Below are 21,629 nucleotides of genomic sequence, written 5' to 3'. Positions count from 1 at the left end.
ACGAACAGAATTTAAGCGGGCAACTGGTGAGAAAGTTTCATAGTAATCAACGCAATAAGTTTGAGTATAGCTTTTAGCAACCAATCGGGCCTTAAGACACTCAACAAAACAAGCCGGATTGTATTTGATAGTATGAACTCATCGCCATTTGACAAAACCCTTCCCAGGTGGTAATGGAACCAGGGTCCAACTCTCTCCGGACAATAAAGCATCCATCTCGGTATCCATTGATGCCTTCCAGCCTGGGTGACAAAAAGCCTCATGGTGTGTTTTAGGAAAAAAGTTAGTACATAAAGCAGTTGCAAATGTGTAATAGTGGAATGGAAGGTGAGAAATGGATACATACTGCTCAATAGGATAAACAGTTAAGGACTACTGGGTTTTTTAGTATAGAAGCGAGTACCTTTACAGACAGTGATGGGTCTGTCATGACGGCAGCAACAGTGACAGACCTGAGCCGGTGGAAGTGATGGAATGAGTATGGTCATAGATAGGGGAGGAACGAGAAGGTCTTCATTGTTCACAGTAGTCGGTATAGAAGAACAAGAAAAATAAGAAGAATTTCAAAGAATGTGACATCAGCACTAAGAAATTGTTTACTGGGAACCGGATCAAAACATGTATACCCTTTCTAGGTCCTAGAGTAACTGAGAAAGATACATTTAACAGACCAAGAAGACGATTTGTCAATAGCAGGTTGAAGAATGTGAACGAAACAAACGCACCCAAAAACACATGGTGGAGAAGCAAACAAAGAGCTACCAGGATAAAGAATAGAAAAAGGGACTTTATTATTTAAAACAGACGACGGCATACGATTAATAAGATAACAAGGTGTAAGGACAGCATCACACCAAAAACATTTAAGGAACATTCATGTGGAGCATAATAGACCGGGCCACCTTCAGTGTCGATTTTTGTGTTCGGCCACCCCATTTTGTTGTGGAGTGTACGAGCAATTGGTTTGGTGAACAATACCATGAAAGATAAAATCAGATATCTCATTTTGAGTGTACTCAAGGGCATTATCAGAATGAAAAAATTTTAATGAACTCGTCAAACTGAGTTTTTATTTCTTGATAAAAGTTTTTGAATACAGTAAGAAATCGAGTCCAGTCTTTCAACAAATAAACCCAAGTGAAACAGGAATAATCGTCTACAAAACTAAAATAAGAAAGTCCTACCCTTTTACGAACTCAACAAGGACCCTAAATGTAAGAATGTACTAAAGGAAATAATGAACTTCTAGGTGTATTATGGGCAGGAAAGGAGGCACAGTGATGTTTGCTCAGTTCACAGGCTTCACATTCAAGCCAAGATGTAGACCTGCAACTAAGAACCATTAACTAGAGTTTAGGTAGAGACAGGTGTCCAAGGCATAAATGTCATTGCATGGTAGATGGTATGGTAGTCGATGTAGCAACAGTAGAAGGTCTTGTGCCATGCTCAAACCCTCCACCAATCATCTTCCTTGTCTAAAGGTCCTAAAATACACAATAAGGATAACAAGTTACAATGCAGTTAAGAGACTTAGTAAGTTGACTGACAGATAAAAGACTTAAAGGTAATATAGGAACATGATGAACAAGAGAGGTCATGGAGGATGTGGGAGAAATAGTTCCATGACTAACTACCTAAGTAGAGGACCCATCAACAAGGACAACATTGGAAGAGGTCTAAACTTGACTCATTGAAGAAAACAAACATGGCTGGTGACATGTGACACAAAGCACCCAAATCAATAAGCCATGAAGTAGAGAAAGGATAAAAAACAGAGTTACCTTTATATGCTAAGGTAGCAGTAGTAGTGGAGGCAGCTGCAGCTTCAAGTTGCTGAAGGCGTTTGACTAGCTGGTTGTAATCATCACGAGACATAATAGATGAGGTGTTAGAATTCTGGTGCATATCACTAGTAGAATTTTCAGTAGTCTTGTCAGTCATGACCGTATTGGCAAGCTCATTTGCCCACTCAAGTTTTCCATGCTTGGTCCAACAGGTGTCTACAGTATGATTTGGTTTGCCACAGGAAGATTTATAATGGGTTGAGAGCATGTAGCCACCAATGCCACGGCAACGGCCTCTAAATTGGCCACGACAACGTCCTCGACCACGATTGGCAACAAAGGCTGAGTTTCCCTTGGGTGTAGTATCAAATTTGGATGGATTAGCCAAACGATTAATACAAGAGAAAACTTCATTGCGTGGAGGTACCTTCTCCCCGGTGAGTAGTTGACTCTTCATAGATTGATAATCAGGATGCAGTCCAGCTAGGAATTCAGCAACATGAAACTCAACTCTTTGTTGTTTTAACTGATCCAGATTGGTACTTAGGGTGATGCATCTGGAGTTCCTCAATTATACCTTTATAACTAACAAAATATTCATTCAAGGATTTATCTCCCTGTTGGAAAGTAAAGAGTTTCTCATAAAGATCATACATACAAGAGATATTCCTTTCTTGAGAGAAACTTTCATGCAAATCATTCCAAACATCCTTAGCAAAGGTGTGAAACATCACATTGGATGCAATAGCAGGTTCAACAATGTTCCATAACCATATCTTGATAATTGAATTTTCACGCATCCACTCATCATGAGTTGTGATTGTGGCAGGACCCTTTGAATCATGATTAGGAGAATCATCAATAATATACTTCAGTTTTCCTTTGGCATGAATGTAGGCTTGTACTGATTGGGCCCATAAGAGATAATTTGAAACTCTCGAGAGTTTAATAGTAGTGATTTGAACTTGGACATTGTCTGTTGGTGGTTTGGGATCAGCCATAATGATACCGAAGACCAACCACAAATACCAGTAGCACTCGGCTCTTGAATAGAACCAGATTAGGTTCAAAATAACCCAAAAATTGCAGCAAACACAACCGTAGGGTTTGAGATCCCAACTCTTAACAAGATCGAGTACTAAAGGATCAGCAGCAGCAATAGTAGCAATTGATTCTCGAACAGAACCAGATTAGGGTTTAAAAATAACCCAAAAAAGTAGCAGTAGTAGGGTTTGATAAGCCAAATCTAAACAAAGATAAGATTTAGGGTTTACCAACCTCAAATACCAGCAAAGCAGAGCAGGGCAGACGGACCGAAAGTTCTTGATGAAGGTAGAAATCAACCTCAAAGTCACGTAACAGGTATGGGATCGTTTGTAGAGAGAGAAAAAAAAAAATCCTAAATAGGGTATCGCATATACTGAATCTGCAGTCTTCGATAAGAAGCAAAAAACTTTGAAGAAGCTACTGATTATGCAGCCTTCAATAAGGATCCACTGAATGTATCAGAAGTAATGTACTAATGTTGACATGTCTGGTCGTAATGTGGACATGACATTCTCTGGAAGTTCTATCCGTGATATGATTAGGAAGCTGGCTTTTGGTGCGACCATTTCTTCTATTTGGATGGAATGTGTTGAGATGTGTTACCCGATATTATAAGGGTATTTTTGGTTTTTTATTTATGCATTATTTATGTACTTTTGAACAAAGGTAGGACTGTAATTTGGGCTGTGACACTGTTCACGTGAACAGTGTCGTAAACAGTGTTTCCCTATGTACTCTCTTTTATTATTATTATTATTATAAATAGAGAGCTTGACTGATCTCATTGATCATTCAAGCCATTCACGAAATTCCTGTTTTGTTAACATGGCATCAGAGCCAAATACACTCTAATCTAAGTTTTCAAAACCCACCTCCCTCCCTTTGATTTTTTTCTCCTTCCCTCCATCGAGATTCTTCCCTTCTTCTTTCTTCCTTTCTTTTCGTTCTTCTTCTCCCATTAGGGCAGCACTACTGAGGTGATCGTAATGATCTAGCTGCTGCCCCAATATACCTCCTTTTTTATGCCTCTTTTTTTTATCGAGTGGAGCTGAAGCACTGTCTGCGATTTGAAGATTCCTATTTTTTTTGGAGATCAGGCCTCTACATCTGTTTTGGCTGCATCTTCTATTGTGGGATCTTTATTTGATATTGTTCTCAGCCCCTATTCACTTCATCAGATTGGTTGAAGACCCCAGCCCCTTATCGATTCAAAACCCTGACATTAATCGATCTTGGGGTTGGGCTGCTGGTTCCTACTGCATCTGATTGGCACCCTTGCTGCCTTCATTCGACATCATTCCCAGCCTACATATCTGAGATTTTTTGCTCCAATACAGCCCTTTTCTATTGGGGGTCGATTCCAGAATTTTTTTGGATATTTTTTGGCTGTTTGCTGCTTCATTGAAGATTGGTTACCTACTGCAATGACTGGTTCAGATTCTTCTTCGGCCTCTTCTGGCATTGATGGCCAGCCCCGGACTGATTTTCTTCCCCTTGCTGCCCCAATCAAACTTGATGGCTCTAACTACCTGAAGTGGTCTCAGTCTACCTATTTGACAGTAGCTAGCCGTGGCCTCACTGGCCATCTTCTTGGGACAACAACTAAACCAGTGGAAGAAGGTTCTTAGCTCAACAAGTGGTTATCGAATGATGCGATGGTGATGTCCTACTTGATCCATTCTATGCAAGGGGATATCTCAGATAATTTTCTTCTACTGAACACTGCCTATACTATCTGGAATGGTGCCAAAGAGACTTATGGTCGCACGGGGAATGATGCATAGGTCTATGAGATTAGAAAGAAGGCTAATGCCACTACCCAACAGGAGCTATCTGTCTCCAAATACTATGCTGCCCTCAAGAACATGTGGCAGCAATTGGATCATTACTCCGACTATCGGCCCTCTCACTCGATCGGCTGCCTATCGCAAACACGTTGACAAAATACGTGTCTATAATTTTTTGGCTGGACTAAATATGGAGTTTGATCCTATTCGGGTGCAAGTACTTGGGCAGTCCCCTTTTCCATCCCTAGAGCAGGCCTTTGCCTTGGTTCATAATGAGGAATCTCGTCGGGCTGCTATGCTGCATTCCTCTACTGTTGATCGCTCTGCCTTGCAAGTTGCTTCCAGTACTCCTTCTCTTACCACTGCTGATGGTGGTACTGCTGTCCCTAAAGGTCCTGTCAAGTGTGAACTCTACAATAGGCTCTATCATACTAAGGCTCAATGCTGGAAGCTCCATGGGAAGCCTGCTGATTTTGAGGAAAAGAAAGCCCGTGGGAAGTTTAAGCCCAAGGGTCATATGGCTGATTCTCCTACTACTGCTGCTGTTGCCCCTTCATCTGACATTGGGCTTACTCGGGATGAGCTCCTAGCTTTCCGTCGCATGCTACAGGCCTCTTCTGCTGCCTCCACTACGGCATCTACACTGCTGCCCCTCCTGGTTCTAATTTTGCCTCGGTACTCGATCGATGAGTCCGTGTGCATCGGCTGTATCCAGTCCTTGGACTATAGATTCCGGTGCCACCGACCACATGACCGCTCCTCCCATGTATTTCATCTTTATTCTCCATCTTACGCAAAGACAGTGTTCGAGTAGCTAATGGTTCCTTTTCTCCTATTAATGGGAAGGGTTCCATACGCTGCTCACCTACCCTTTCATTAAAATCTGTTTTGCATGTTCCGTCCTTTTCTACCAACCTTGTCTCTATTAGTAGTCTAACTAGAGATCTGAACAGCAAACTGACTTTTTTCCCTTCTCATTGTGTCATACAGGATCTGGAGACGGGGCGCACGATTGGGGGTGGTAAGATGCAGGGTGGTCTCTACTTACTTGACCCAGGTCAGCCTTCTACTTTGCATTCGGCTTCCTCTACAACTCATCATTTACAGTCCACCTCGTCCCCTGACCTTCATCTCTGGCACTGCCGACTTGGTCATCCATCCCTTAGTACTTTGTCTCTTTTGTTTCCGAGCTCGATTAAGCATTGTAATAGGAATGAGTTTTTATGTGAGGCTTGTGTTTTGGCCAAACAGACTCGTTCCAGTTATTCTTCATTAAATAAAAGAAGTGAGTTTCTTTTTGCTTTGGTTCATTCTGATGTGTGGGGCCCTGCCCGTTGTACTTCCCTTTCTGGTCATCGATGGTTTGTCTCGTTTATTGATTGTTATACTCGTGCCACTTGGGTGTACATGATGAGCCATAAAAGTGAGGTCTTCCGCTGTTTTCAATTATTTCATCGTATGGTTCAGACCTAATTCAATGCCACCTTGCGCATTTTACGCAGTGATAATGGCAGAGAGTACCTAAAGGGTCAGTTCCAACTTTATTTGGTTGCACATGGTATTGTCCATCAGACCAGCTGTGTTGACACACTTCCCAGAATGGGGTTGCTGAAAGGAAAAATAGACATCTCCTTAAGGTAGCCCGGGCCATTATGTTTGCATGGCAGGTTCCTTCTCACTACTGGGGTGATGCCATTCTTACCGCTGCTTATCTCATCAACCGTGTGCCTACCCGTGTCCTTGATGGTCGTTCCCCCGTTGATCTCCTCCAGGGTTCCTCCTCCTTTGTGGTTCCCCCCAAAGTTTTTGGTTGTGTTTGCTATGTCCGCAATCATCATCCTCATGGTTTGATCCACGGAGCATTCGGTGTATTTTTTTGGGCTATTCTACGACCCAGAAAGGATACAAGTGTTACCATCCACCTTCTCGTCGTACTTTTGTCTCCATGGATATTGTCTTCCATGAGTCCTTGTCATATTATTCCCAGACACCTCTTCAGGGGGAGCAATATCAGGGTTTTGAAGATGTGTCTGCTATTCTTCCGGCTTCTATTCAGGGGGAGCCCTCTGTAACTTCAGCTCCTATAGTGGCTCCTATTTAGGGGGAGCGTAGACCAGTCAGTCAAATCCATGTTGATAAGGTATATACCTGGGAGCGCACAGGACAAGTTGAGACTACCACCACCACCATACCACCTCCACAATCGTCTGCACTTGATTCAGATCCAGACCCTACTACATCATCTGGTAAGGATCCTTCCCTTGACTTACCTATCGCTGTTCGTAAAGGCATTAGGTCATGCACCCAACACCCCATCTCCAATGTTGTTTCCTATGATGTTTTATCTCCTTCCTATCGTGCATTTGTTTCTTCTCTTTCCTCTGTTTCTATTCCTCAGAAATGGCAAGAGGCAATTGCAAATCCAAAGTGGAAAGCAACCATGATGGAAGAAATGACAGCCTTACTTAAAAATGAGACATGGCAGCTAGTTGTTCTTCCTTCGGGTAAGAAACCAGTCGGGTGCAAATGGGTATTTGTTGTCAAGCAGAAGCCACATGGAACAGTGGATAGATATAAAGCCAGGCTTGTGGCCAAAGGCTTCACTCAGACTTATGGGATCGACTACCAGGAGACATTTGCCCCTGTTGCGAAGTTGAACACTGTCCGGGTCTTACTGTCTTGTGCTGTCAACTTTGGCTGGGACCTACAGCAGTTGGATGTAAAAAATGCATTTCTTCATGGGGAGTTAGAAGAGGAGGTTTATATGGATGTTCCTCCGGGTTTTTCCTCTGACAAGACCCATGGGAAAGTTTGTAGGCTCAAAAGGGCACTCTATAGGTTGAAGCAATCTCCACGGGCATGGTTTGGTAGGTTTCATAAAGCCATGGTCTCCTGTAGATACAAACAGAGTCATGCTGATCACTCTGTTCATCAAGCGAAAGGGAGAAAAGGTCACTCTTCTCATAGTTTATGTTGATGACATAGTTGTGACTGGTAATGATACAGATGAAGTTTCTCACCTGAAGGCTTTCTTGGGACGGGAATTTGACATAAAAGATCTAGGACAGCTAAGATATTTTCTTGGGATTGAAGTTGCCCGTTCTCCAAAAGGCATCTTTCTCTCCCAGAGAAAGTATGTTCTAGATTTACTATCAGAGACTGGTTTGCTTGGTTGTCATCCTTGTGACACTCCCTTGGAAGCTACTACCCGTCTGCAAAAGAAGGATGGTGAACCTGTTGATAAGGGCAGATATCAACGATTGGTGGGCAAGCTGATTTATCTCTCCCACACCGACCAAATATTGCCATTCTTTGTGAGTCTTGTGAGCCGCTTCATGCATGATCCTTATTCCACTCACATGGTCATTTGTTATTCGTATTCTCCATTACTTGAAGTCGACTCCAGGAAAGGGGATCCTTTTGTCTCCTCATGACCATCTTCGCATTGAGGCTTACACGGATCTTGATCGGGGTGGTAACCCTGACAAGAAATCTACCTCCGGCTATTGTACTTTTGTTGGAGGAAATCTTGTCACATGGCGGAGTAAAAAGCAAAATGTAGTGTCAAGATCTAGTGCTGAAGCTGAATTCCGTGCTATGGCCCAGGGCATATGTGAGTTACTGTAGCTTCAGAGTTTACTCCTTGATATCCGTGGTTCTGTTCATCTTCCAATGATGTTGTACTGTGACAACAAAGCAGCAATTAGCATTGCCCACAATCCAGTGCAGCATGATTGTACCAAACATGTGGAGATTGACAGACACTTCATCAAGGAGAAGTTAAGAGAGTGGGCAGATTTGTATTCCTTTTGTGAAGTCTGGAGATCAACTGGCTGATGTCTTCACCAAAGGGTTGAGTGGGAAGCTGTTTTATCCTAGTCTAGTCAAGTTGGGCATGTGTGATATCTATGCCCCAACTTGAGAGGGAGTGTTGAGATGTGTTACCCGATATTATAAGGGTATTTTTTGTTTTTATTTATGCTTTATTTATGTACTTTTGAACAAGGGTAGGATTGTAATTTGGACTGTGACACTGTTCATGTAAACAGTGTCGTGAATAGTATCGTGAACAGTGTATCCCTTTGTAATCTCTTTTATTATTATTATTATAAATAGAGAGCTTGACTGATCTCATTGATCATTCAAGCCATTCACGAAATTCCTGTTTTGTTAACAGAATGCAATCTTAGAAGATGGACCTCCACCTCAAGATCTCTCCGTCAGATTTGGGATTCCATCTTTTTTTATGTGATAAGCAAAATTCTTATTGTATTACATCCCCAAGGAACAGGTATATGCTGAATCCTTGGGCCTTCCCTCTAATCTCCTCTCCCTCCACCCCCGTTGAGGTCTATCCTCCTTGTATGTAGGCATTGTTTTTCACTTTTTCCCCCTCTGCCCCCCCCCCCCGTTGGGGGCTTCCCTGTTTTTTCCTTTCCATTTGATAATGAATATAATATTCACCCATAAAAATGCAGCAATGTCCTCCAAGAAGAAATCAGCTTGAACTGATGAGCTCCACTCAAACAAATGATCTCCAATCGATCTTGGTAAGTAATAAAACCCTAGTTTTCAAAACTATATCTAGGGTTAAATCTGTAGAAGTATGCAGCATAGGGTGCTGCACCCCTTTACAAAAAGCTTGAGAAGACCTTCAAACCAGAATCTGAATTCAACAACCAATTATTGGTTGGTTGTGCTCTGATACCATGTAACAAATTAAACCAACAATAACCTGTGCCAAGAGGGTGCAGAAGAGAGAAGAAGAGAGGGCTGATCTGTTGTGCTTGATCGAACTAATCAGTCTCCTCTCTTAAGACTTTATTTATATATGCAAAGATTACAGCCAAAGACTCCTATTCCTACTAGGAATCATAGAAACAGAAAAATAGAAACATAAGAGAACTAGGAAACAAACTAGGACTAGGAATATAATCTAATTACAACCAAAGAAAGACACCTAGGTAAGTATCTCGATTAGAATAAGGAATATTCTAATCAAGATAGTCTCCCTAACCCTAGCTCGGTATACTTCAACACTTGGAAACGGCCTCTCCTGTGAAGCTGGGGGTAAGGCCGTGTACATTTGCCCCTCCCAGACGCTGCAGTAGCGGGAGCCTCGTGCACTGGGATGCTCTAGTGACGGGTTTTATTTTTTATTTTATTGCAACGGATCACCAGGTTAGTGTAAAGCAAGCTGAATGATTGCATCAACCTTTTTTTTTATTTTTTTGCAATGAGGCATGTATCTAAACCCCAAAATCTTCCCCAAACTGAAAATGACTTTCTTTTAAGTAATAGTACAAGTAAGAAACTTCATCCTTTATACATAATCAATTGAATACACTTGTCTCGTCGTACTTTGTTCTCCTCTTTATACATGATATATTTTACGTATTACTTATTTATAGTGTTTCATGATTCAAAACTGTATTTTGCATGTATCCTAAACATTTCCATGTGTATCTTTAATGTATCTTCCGTCTCTTTGATACGACACAATATCGCTCTTAAAATCACATTTCTGATACAATGCATGATACTAATACCTTGGGTTGTGCGATTACATGTAGTGCAAAAAGTGTTGCGCCGGTGCCCAGCTACGCCTTGACCCCTATCCAATTTTTGGGCTAATTCCCCCTTTGTAGTTCGTACTACCAAAAAATGAGATTCTTGCCAAATCCGAGTTTGCTGCTCCAACCATTACCGAACTAATACCTATTCTGTTAGGATCAAACGTAAAGTAGCGCTTTCTAGGCAGAGTATTAGGCACCAAGAGACTGACGGGCGGATCTCAGTAGCTTGCCTGCCAAGCCGATAGGCGAAGGGCCAAAGGATGGAGCGTGCAAAGTCGATCGTGCACCTACTGTGTGACCCATTGGTCCTAAGCAATGTCTTCCGCGAAGCGACCCACAACTGCACAACTCTCTTTTATGTTAGGGGGGCACTCAAATGGAATTACATGTCAAATAGAGACGTCGGGTTCATGAGTTACTTCTGGAAGAAGCTATGAATGAAGCTCAACACTAAGCTACAATTCTCTAAAACTTTCCATCCACAGACAAATTGTTAACTGGAGTTTAAGCAATTTGCTATGTTGCCTTGATCTTAAGTCGTGACTATGCAAAGACTAGGCCATCCATATTAACATTGTCGAGTTTGTGTATAACAGCTCAATGAACAAAACTACGGGTTGTACTCCTTTTGAGATTTTTCTCATAGTTCAGCCTACGAAGCTTGTTGATCTTGTTACCTCCGCTCAAGCATGTGTCAGTAATGAAATGGATCCGCATCACAAAAGGTGCACACCAACATTCGATGGAGAAAAGCCTCGAGTAATGATGCCTACAAAGCTTCAACTAATCGTTGTCGCTGCTATGTAGAGTTTCAACCAAGTAATATGGATATGGTTCGCATTGCTACAGAGAGATTCCCTCCTAGTACAAATATGAAGCTCTACCTACGCAAGATAGATACCTACAAAGTCCTTAAAAAAGTTAGACCTAATGCTAAGTGCTAGAGTTGCTTGTTGATATGGCCATAAGCAACGTCTTCAACGTGGTTGATCTTACACTTACGTCACCACATATGAGGGAGATACAAAACACACATTGAAGCTACTCCAGTTGTTACCACCCATTGAAAATGAGATCGAGGATGTCTTGGAAGATACGTTTGCTATCACTTGCAAGGGAGGTGGTTTTCATTCCTTTCTTGTCAAGTGGAAGAACTGTCCGAGATCTGATTGCACTCCTGGATCCATGCCGATGACTTCAGACGCATTGACCCTAACTTGTATGAACGATACATGTCCTTCACGCATTTGCTGGGAGCGAATGCTTTCAAGCCGGGGTAGAGTTTATGCAAAATCAAGGTTCAGGCTGCAACACCATTATAGGAAGAAGACCAAAGCAGAACTTTAGCCTACAGTTCTGGTTTGGACCAGATTAAACCACTTTTTCTGGCTTGCAGTTCAGGTTTTTGGTTCACCTGGAAAACCATATCGTAGGGTCCATCTCATCCTGTGATTGGAAGAGCTTTTAGTTCCTGTATTTGTTAAGGATTGTTTTCAACTAGCCCTTGGTTTCCTAAGACCAGCCTGAATCAAATCTTCTTAAGTCTTTAAATAGCTGTAAGGGCTTCACAGCCTCCCAACAATGTTGTTGACTGAAATATTGGCTTTTGCCTCCCAATTCTGTAAGATTCAGAATGCATAGCGTTCATTAATATCCGAACTCATTAGTTTTCACCCATCTATCTGAATGATTGATCTCAACTCGGGAGGAAGAACTGATAATAGACACAAAACCATCCATTTTGATTCTACATTTGTTTGTTGTGGTGAGGTAGTAATCCAAGTGGGATTCCGAAATACATATCATCTTCTAATCTTCTACTTCTTCTTTTCTTGTTATTCCATCAATTAACAGGGGTAAGAATTCCCTCCTTTCTTCATTAGTTTACACCCATCTATCTGAATGATTGACCTCAACTCAGGAGGAAGAGCTGATAATAGACACAAAACCATTCATTCTGATTCTACATTTGTTTGTTTTAGTGAGGTAGTAATCCAAGTGGGATTCGAAAATACATATCATCGTCTCATCTTCTACTTCTTCTTCTCTTGTTATTCCATCAATTAACAGGGTAAGAATTCTTTCCTTTCTTCATAGTTGTCAAAGTGTCGCCTAGGTGTCCAAGTGCCCTTTGCTGGAAGGATGTCATAATCACCTAGGAGTCGTTTAGGAGCTGCCTTGGAGCCTTGTTGGTGTCATCTTGATGTTTTCCCTCCTACAATGCCTAGGATTGCCTAGGTGTTGCGACAACTATGCCTTTATTCACGTGAATACTTTTCTCCCACAATTCTGGTATGTTAAAGTTGAGAAGAAGAAGGAGAGAGAGAAAGAATAGATTGGCTTGTCCAAAATGACGAAGGCCGCCAATATTTATAGATAAGAAAAGGGATTACAAATAGGGAATGTTAGGTAAGGATGAGTCACAATCTTTATCCTAACATACACACTCACAGTCAATGACATATTAACTCTCCCCCTTAAGTTGGTGCAATAATATTTCTCATACCCAACTTGCATACAATAGGATGGAACACCTTACAATGTAATCCCTTTGTGAACACATCAGCTAATTGATTCCCAAAGGAGAAAAACGAAATGCAAATTGAGCCTTGCTCAAATTTCTCCTTAATGAAATGTCTATCAATCTCAATGTGCTTGGTCTTGTAATGATGGACCGGACTATGACCTATACCGATTGCAGCCTTGTTGTCACAGTAGAGTCTTCAGCAGTCACCCCTAGATCACTAAGTAGTACCTTGAGCCATACCAGTTCATAGACACCATGTGCCATTGCTCAGTATTCTGCTTCTGCACTAGATCTAGATACCACCGGTTGCTTTTTGCTCCTCCAGGTAACTAGATTTTCTCTAAGAAAAGTGCAATATTCTGAAGTGGAATGCCGATCATCGACAAAACTAGTCCAATCGACATCAATAAAGGCTTCTAGCTTAAGATTATCGTTGTTGGAGAATAAGATTCCTTTTCTAGTAATTGATTTTAATTATCTCCATATCCGATATATTGCCTAGAGATGTGCAGTCTGAGGATCATGTAGAAACTGGCTCACAATTTCTACAACATATACAATATCCGGCCGAGTATGTGAGAGGTATATCAGTCTGCCAACAAGTCTCTAATAGATTTCTCTATCTACAGGATCATTACCCTTGTTACTGAGATGATGGTTTACCTCAATAGGAGAATCAATTGGTTTACATCCAAGCATTCTTTTATCACTGAGAAGGTCTAGAACATATTTCCTTTGGGAAATAAAGATGCCTTTACTAGATCAGGCAACTTCTAGGAAGTATCTGAGAGGTCCCAAATCCTAAATATCGAACTCCTTAGCTAACTAAGCTTTTATCTAAAAGATTTTTACATCATCATTGCCTGTGACCAGTGTATCATAAACATACACGATGAGAGAAGTAAATTCATTGCCCTTATGTTTAACAAACAGGGTGTGATCAGCCTAGCTTTGCTTGTAACCAAAATTCTGCATAGCCTTAAGAAACTGACCAAACCAAGCCCATGGGGACTGTTTCAGACTGTAGAGGGATTTTCATATAGGGTAGACTTTCTCAATGGTTGATGATGATGCCAAACCTAGAGGAATGTTCATGTTAACTTCTTTCAAATCGCCATTTAGGAAGGCATTTTGTATGTCTGACCATTGGAAATTCCATTCCATATTAACAGCACATGATAGCAGAGCATGAATTGAGTTCATCTTTGCTACAGGGGGCAAAAGTGTCCTGGTAGTCAATGCCATAGGTTTCAGTAAAGCCCTTGGCAACTAACCTTGCCTTGTACCTCTCAATGGTTCCATCAGCCTTATGCTTACTAGTGAACACCAATTTGCATCCCACTAGCTTCTTTCCCTTCGGCTAGGGAACAAACTCCCAAGTACCATGTTTCCTCACGATCTGCATTTCCTCTATCATGGCATCTTTCCACTTAGGATCAGACCTGAGGAGGAGGCAGTTGATGGGCATTGATTATCGAGCTTTCTAGAACAATGGAAGCCATGAGTTTGGGTGAGAGCAGACAATCTGGGCATTGGTGTGCACCATCCTTCATAGGATAGAGCCCCAGTCCAGCACATCATGTTGATAGTGTCTTCAAGAGAGCCAATTCAGCAGCTGGGTACTGTGGATATAGTGGTTGACCATCCTTCGAGAGCACTGGTTTGACATTTGGAGGGTATAGTTGCCATGAGGGTAGCTATGGTGGTGGCTATGATGGATCTTTCAGCTCATTCCACGGCTTTGCGTATGGAGGTGGATCAGGTGATGGGTCATCTTTCGTCAACAGCAACTTCTCGTTTCTGGGCCAACAATTTGTGACGGCTCCACCCAGTTTCAGTTTCAATGAGCTATTCACTAGGTCTGGGTACGTCTGATACGTTGGTGATGGGCCTTATAGATGGCAAGTCATGGACTATCAAAAACAATTGGGCCCACAACATGTCATGGCATACATATGTGGTACATTTTGAGGAGCCACTACGATTTATTCAATCATACACATCTCGTGGAATGGACCCGCCAAGAACTCCATGTGGAATTCAATGGTGAGTGATGTATGGTTGTTTTTACATTCTATTGTATGTTTTGATTGTTTTAATAGCTTATTTACATTTACAGTATCTAAAATTATTTGTAAACTCGATGCTTATAATAGGAATAGTGTACAACAATATTAAGCATAACCTAGCAAACTTGGGTCAAAACCACAAGTACAACTTTGGGTGGTTTTTTTATGAAACTAACTCATAGAATAGGTGTAAACTGTTGAAAATATGCAGCACAAAAAAATGGTCCAAGATTGCTTAAATCTGATTTATATTGAAGGAGTAATATACCGGTCAAACTTAATTTGGTGTGTGCGAATGCTGTCAAAATCGCTCTCAATGATTTTGGACATCAAAACAAATGAATATTTTACCGCTATTTTGGTTTTTAACAATGTTTTACCATATTAAAATTTATGGAATTTTTAGATTTGAGAAAAACCCCAACATTAGAAAGTTGAAAATTGCACCTACTGCCCAAAATCCAGTTTTTTGTTCTTAAACTGGGGGGTTGACTTTTTTTCCTTTTAGAATTTGATTTTTTAACTATTTTTATTGGATTCAAATATGGGGGTATTTGCTTATTTATGAATAATATCTTAAGTAAATGACATACAAAAGCATTTACTTAAATGATATTAGGCTAAAATAAGTGGTTGTCCTAGTTTCTATCCTGAAATCTGGCATAAGTGTATGTCCTGGTTTCACACTAACTGAAACTCCTATTTGGACTTTGTTTTTGCAAAATCTGAGTGTAATTGTGTTTAAATGGTCTAAAATAGGATGAGTACCAAGTTTCAAACCCAAACTAGGTCTAAAACCCACTGAAACCTGGTTTCGAGTTCAAAAAAAAAAAAAGCACCAACTCGACCGAGATCTTGGTTTTTCACAGGGTCGAGTTGGGGTTGAGTTCCGAGTTTTAGTACCTTGGACACAATCAACTTTCGCAATCCATGCAATCGCACCTCTTTGATAAAGATAGAGGCAACATGACTGGCATCAAATGTTTTGCAGCATGGAATAAGTGCAATCTTAGAGAATTGATCAACTACAACTAGTATAGAGTAGTACCTTTCCCGTGTAGTAGGCAGTCCAAGCACAAAATCCATACTAATGTGTATCCATGGTGCGACCTAACAAACATGGCACCTCCTAATCACATGGTCCACATCCTTCTGTAGTCGTGACCAATAATATCTGTTGACAACAAGTAAAAAGGTCTTGTTATCTCGCGACTATTTCAGCAACAAATCCTTATCGAAATGTCCTCCAAGTCCTTCACCATGCAATTCCCGGCAAAAATTATGTTGTAGAGACGACTAAGGAATACATAGTCCAGTCCTCATAAATAGATACACATCACGGAGTGAGAACTTAAGATCCTTCCCACCTTGTCATAACGTCTAGCAGATGGCAGATAAATCCTTATCTGACGCATACTCATCCTTAATGTAATTGATGTTCATCATATGGACTGAAAACGTGTGAAGAGTTAATACTTTTCTGCTCAAGGCATCTGCAACAATGTTCTCTTTCTCAACCTTGTACTTCAGTGCAACAGTGTCAATTACTCATTAACTTCTATGAATGAAGATGCTTGAGAGCCCCATGGTTATTGAAAAGAATAAACTACTTGTCGATGAGGTGGTGTCGCCAATGTTTTAACATATGTACAATTGTGTAGAGCTTCAAATCATAAGTAAAATACCGCTTATTGGCGCTGTTCGGCTTCTCACTGTAGAAAGCAAAGGGATGACATCCTTGTATGAGAATTTCTCTAATATTGATGTGTGAAGCATCTGTGGTAACCTCACACACCTTGTCAAAGTATGGCAACTTTATAACGAGAGCCTCGATCATCTTCAATTCAAAAAGCTCAAAAGCCTTAGTAGCTGCAAGTGTCCACTCAAACTTCCCCTTGCTTTACTTCAAACTACCAATGATAGGTGCCTTAATCGAACTAAGTCTCCAATAACCTGCGATAGAACAAAACAAGGCCATGGAAGCTTCTAACTTCAGAGAGGGTTTTGGGAACTGGCTAGTCTAGAATGCTCTTAGGTTTTTCCGTATCAGTCTCAATGCCCTCTCGAAGAAACAATAAACCCAAGACAACCTTAGGTAGCATGAAAGAGCATTTCTTTGAATTGATATAGAGCTGCTCAGCTCAGAGTACCCTCAAGACTTACCTCAGGTGATAAAGGTTATCATCTTCTTGTTTATTGTAGATTAGTATAACATCAAAATGAAACCAAAAATCTACCAGTAAAATAGTGAAGCTATACTTGATTATGATCCTGTTGATGCCTCGACTGTTGATACACATGTGCCAGGTATAAGCAAAAGTGGTACTACAAACTCCCTTGTATGGAACCTTTTCGCAACAAATCAACCCATGGTTCAGCTTTGCATGCCATATAGAATACAATTTGTAAGAGAGCAGGTTAGGTAACACTGAACCAAGCACTAGACCAATAGCGTGCTGAATATCACGCATAGGTGGCAGTTCATCTAGTAAATCATCAAGCAATAAATCAGTAAAAGAAGAAGTCAAGTCCTATATTGGCTTAGGAAGCTTAACCTTAGTCTAAGGACTATTTCCCTAGTGACGAGAGCCAATATGAGTCCTAGTTGGATTCTATAAACTCCTATGGTAGTGCCGGTAACTTCTTCTTCTTCTAAGAAATTTTCTTTTAATTAGTTGTCAATACTTTGTGCCTAGCTTTCTTAGCTGAGATGTTGAAAGGATCAAATATTATGGGTTTTCCTTCTGAAGCATATAAATCAAAGAAAATGGGCTTATTTTAATGGAAATATAGCATTGGGTTGGGTTACATTACTTACATACATATTGAGCCTTTGGTCCAACCAAAGTTGTCAAGGTGTCATCCTGGCAAAGCCTTGGCGTCCAAGCGCCTTACTTGTTGTGGTCACCTAGACAGCGCCTTGGTCGACTTGTTGGTGTGGCCTTGCATCTAGGAACCCTCCAATGCCTTGGGTCACCTAAACGCCGTGACAACTATAGCCAATGGATTTTTCTTTGTAGGTAAGAATACAGGATTTAAATTTATAGTTGAAGTAGATCTTTTATTCTAATTATTGAAGTGTTTTAGTTAGACTAGAATAGGTCTCTATGAGTTCAGGCCTATTTTAAGCTGCTTTATTTATGCAGTCTTAAGTCAATTAAGACTACCTCCATAGCAAGCTATTGGCTGGATGAGTTTCGGGCTTAGTGTAAGTCTGTTTTTAAGTCTTTTATATAAAGTCGTATGGGGCTTTAGCCTTAAACACAAACTTGAAAAATGGAAATAGGCCTTTGCTGTTGGTTCTGTGAGATTCCGAGGCCCTGCTGCTGTGGTGATTCCAATCAGGGGTTTGATGGGATACCAACACCGAGGATCAGGTGGGATATTCCTTATTCATGTCCTTATTTATATTCTTCTTCTTCAATTAAATCAGGTCAGTTTCAAATTCTTTTTTTTTTTTCCTGTCAATTTAAGATTTCTTACTTGAATACAAATTCTTAAAAATCTCAGTTTTGGTTTTGAAATTTCAAACTTATTTCAGATCATTTTCCGCTACTACTATTGATTCTGGCCATATTTTCAAAACTTATTTTAAATCCTGATTTCACAATTGATTTCAGAGTCCTAATTTTGCTGAGACTCTTCACTTTGGAATTTCAGAAACTACTTTCCGCTTTCACTGCTATTTCTGTTTCTGTGATTGGTTTAATCTTCTACCTGAAGTCGGTTTCTTCTAAAACTTCAGTTTTGTGTTCTGATTTCTTGTTCAAATTTGCTGGTTAGTTTATGATATTAATTCTGTTTCAAAATCCAAACTTGATGTCTTAAATTCTGAGTATTGAAATTCTGGTTCTGATGGGTTTTTAGTTTCCTTATTCAAGTGGGATTGTTAAATATCTTCTAATCTGCTCATCAATTCTATTTCATAATTACAGAACCATTCCTCGGTCCTAATAGACCCTTCGAACAGACTTCTGGCCAGGTCAGACCAACCCTAATTATCAGTTTTCTCTTGAATCTGGGATATTTTTCCTTTCTGCAATTCTAGTTTTCTGTCGGTTTTCTAAACCCTATCCATTAGGTGGTGTCGTCATTATGCCCTGGAGCAACTGACCAGGCTTATTGTCACTTTGCTCTAGAGAGGAGGTACGGCATCCATTTCATTCTGCTGCTGAGAGCTCTCTTCTAACTTATCTTCTAGAACTAATCACATCCCAATAGTATTGTTCACCTATGTTAAACACTTGTTCTCAACAACCTCCCCCCAAAAAAAATGTTAAAGACTTCCATTTTTGTCTGAGCACTGCAATTAGCTATAGCAATGATTGCAGCAGTGGTCTCCTAAATTTCTTCTAGTGCAACAGCATTAAATCTGTGGTCCAAATAAATTGATATAGTCATCAATTCCTCCCTCACCCACTGTGAGGATTGAGGTGTGTTCATGATGACTGCAGTTGATCTCCCAGTTAATGTAATCCTAGATTGGTAGAGGACCAAATAGGAGCCAATCAACCAGGATCTGTTATGAACAGGTGAATCGGCTAGGTCAAAATAGGGTTTTTGGTGAAATTAGGGTTAGGGTTTGATGTGTGGGTTATGTCAAGTTGATGTAGGCTATCAATGAAGGTCTTGAGATGTTTTGATGGAGTTAAGACTGTAAATTGAATGGACAGCAGGTTTTGGGGTTAGGGTTTTAGGTTTCTTGAAAAGGAATCAACGGAGTTTTAGGGATTAGGATGAGTGGATGGTGCTAGGGTTTGGATCAAGTGCACCTAAGGGGGAATGGAGTATTCGATCAGCTTTGGGGGAATTTCTGGTGGTTCGAATGGTCTAGGCAGAATGTTGGGCTTCTTGGGGTAATAATGGTAATAGGGTTTGTCACGGTTTAGTGGGAGGATGGGGCCATGCTGCGGATCGAGTGCTAATGGGGCAGTGATGGTAATTCGATAATAGTTTGGTATGGTTCTGATGGTCAGATTGGTCTGTGAAGAATTTGGGTAATGGGATGATCTCCAGAAATATGTGGAATGTAGTGGTTTGAATAGGGTAATGGGAAAACAGCTTGGTTTGAGTATTCCAATTGGGCAGGAGAATACTCGATCCAATTTTGGGAAGGTTTTGTTAGCTGAATGGTTTGTTAAGAATTTTGGGAGATGGGTGGGAAAATTAGGGCTTTGGGGTGGTTTGGAGGATTAGGAGAAGAATGGGTATTGATGGGACGGATCAAACTTCCTGTCGTTATAGAGAAATCTTGGCAGCAGTTTGTTTAGTTGATGTTCTTGAATAAAGATTGAATCTGAATCTTGAACTTGAAGGAGATCTTCAAAGAATTGAAAGAAAGCTTCAAAGAACCACCAAGGCTTCCCACCGCAAGGTGTCAATAGGTTCAAACACCGATTCCTTCAAACGATCCACTCAGGCTTCATACCGCAAGGTGTCGATTGGATCAAACACCAATCCCACAAGTTTTGATCAAACACAAAGCAAATCTTCAAGGAGAAGAGAAGTTCCAGCAGCTTGCAAGGGCAAAAGTTTTATTGAAGTGTGAGGTCTAGAGCCTCCACGAATTTTATTGAATATATAGGGCTTCTTAAAGGGCCTTTTTCCTATAGAGAGCTAACTCTACTCCACCCCCCTTTCTAAATCGTGTGAGTGTAGACCCAAAAGGGAAAAAAAAAAGGAAAATTATATTAAATTAAAAAAAAAGGTGACTAAAAATTGAACCACTGATTCAATAGTGGTTCAATTTAAAACACTAAAACATAAAAATAAACTAAGTGTAGAGCTAATCCCGTATGCAACCTATGTACCCCTACTTTAGGTCCATAAAAGCAACCTATTACATTGAAAACCCATGGGACCAAAGGGCCAACATGTATAGAACCCAACCCTAGACTTATTCCAAATAAAACAAGCCTATTTTGGTGATGAATCTGCATCACCAGTACAACCAATTTAACACCCCTCCACAGCCACCATTCCTCTAACATTCACCATTCTGGAAATTTGTGCTACTAAAACAACCATAGTTGTGCCACATACTGAAGTGGTTTGTACCAGATCTGGTTGTACAGCACTACAGCATCCCTATCTTGATGCCAATGTCTAAAGTTCTTAATTGCAAGACAGTCCAGGGCTTCAATGATCTAGGGCTGAACTACAAGTAAATCATGGTGGGAATAGGTCTCTAACAGATTAATGCTTCAATGGAATAAGAGAAATTAGGGAAAGAAGAGGGACAAGGTGCCTGCCAGAAATATGAACAATCCCTGTGAACGAAAACTTTGGCAAAAGGTAGAAGGAGAAAATTGAAGAAAGTAGCATAGAAGAGTAAAAACAACGAAGTAACAGCATAGAACGTAATAGCAGCAGCAAACAAACAGCATTACAGAAAGACATAGGGAAAACTTCGCTGCAGCTAAGAGGAAGCGGACCCACAAGGGTTCTTTTCCAAATCTCAATGATGCAGTAACATGGATGGACATGGACGGTTATAAGCACACTCTGGAAGCCCAGATTACAAAACCGGTCTAAACATGGGTTTTAATTTTAGTAGGGATATCTAGGGTATTTTATTTCTATTACTGTAATTTGATTTGATACATAGTATTATTCAGTTTTTGTTTTTTACCAAGTACTTTTCTACTTAGCTACAGTTTCCATTTCCAGAGGTAGGAAATTAGAAATATAGTACTAAAACTCACGAAATTTCGGTCGAGATATCGAATATTTCGAGTATCTCGACCTGTCTGAAACGAAACGCAAGTCCGATATGAAAAAATGCAATATTTCGAATATTTCGGAAATCTCGGTAATTTCGGTCATCTCGTTTCGAAAAT

General features: G+C 40.6%; 1 protein-coding gene across 1 annotated transcript in view; it reads right to left on the bottom strand.

The window, feature by feature from the left end:
- Positions 1 to 21,629, bottom strand: part of LOC122646192 (26S proteasome non-ATPase regulatory subunit 13 homolog B) — a 48,626-nt gene that overhangs the window by 14,595 nt on the left and 12,402 nt on the right. The window lies entirely within an intron of this gene.

Source organism: Telopea speciosissima, chromosome 11 (assembly GCF_018873765.1).
Source record: "Telopea speciosissima isolate NSW1024214 ecotype Mountain lineage chromosome 11, Tspe_v1, whole genome shotgun sequence".
Lineage (NCBI taxonomy): Eukaryota > Viridiplantae > Streptophyta > Magnoliopsida > Proteales > Proteaceae > Telopea > Telopea speciosissima.
Note: the sequence above shows the minus strand (reverse complement) of the source record. Positions and strands in the feature narration are given on the sequence as shown.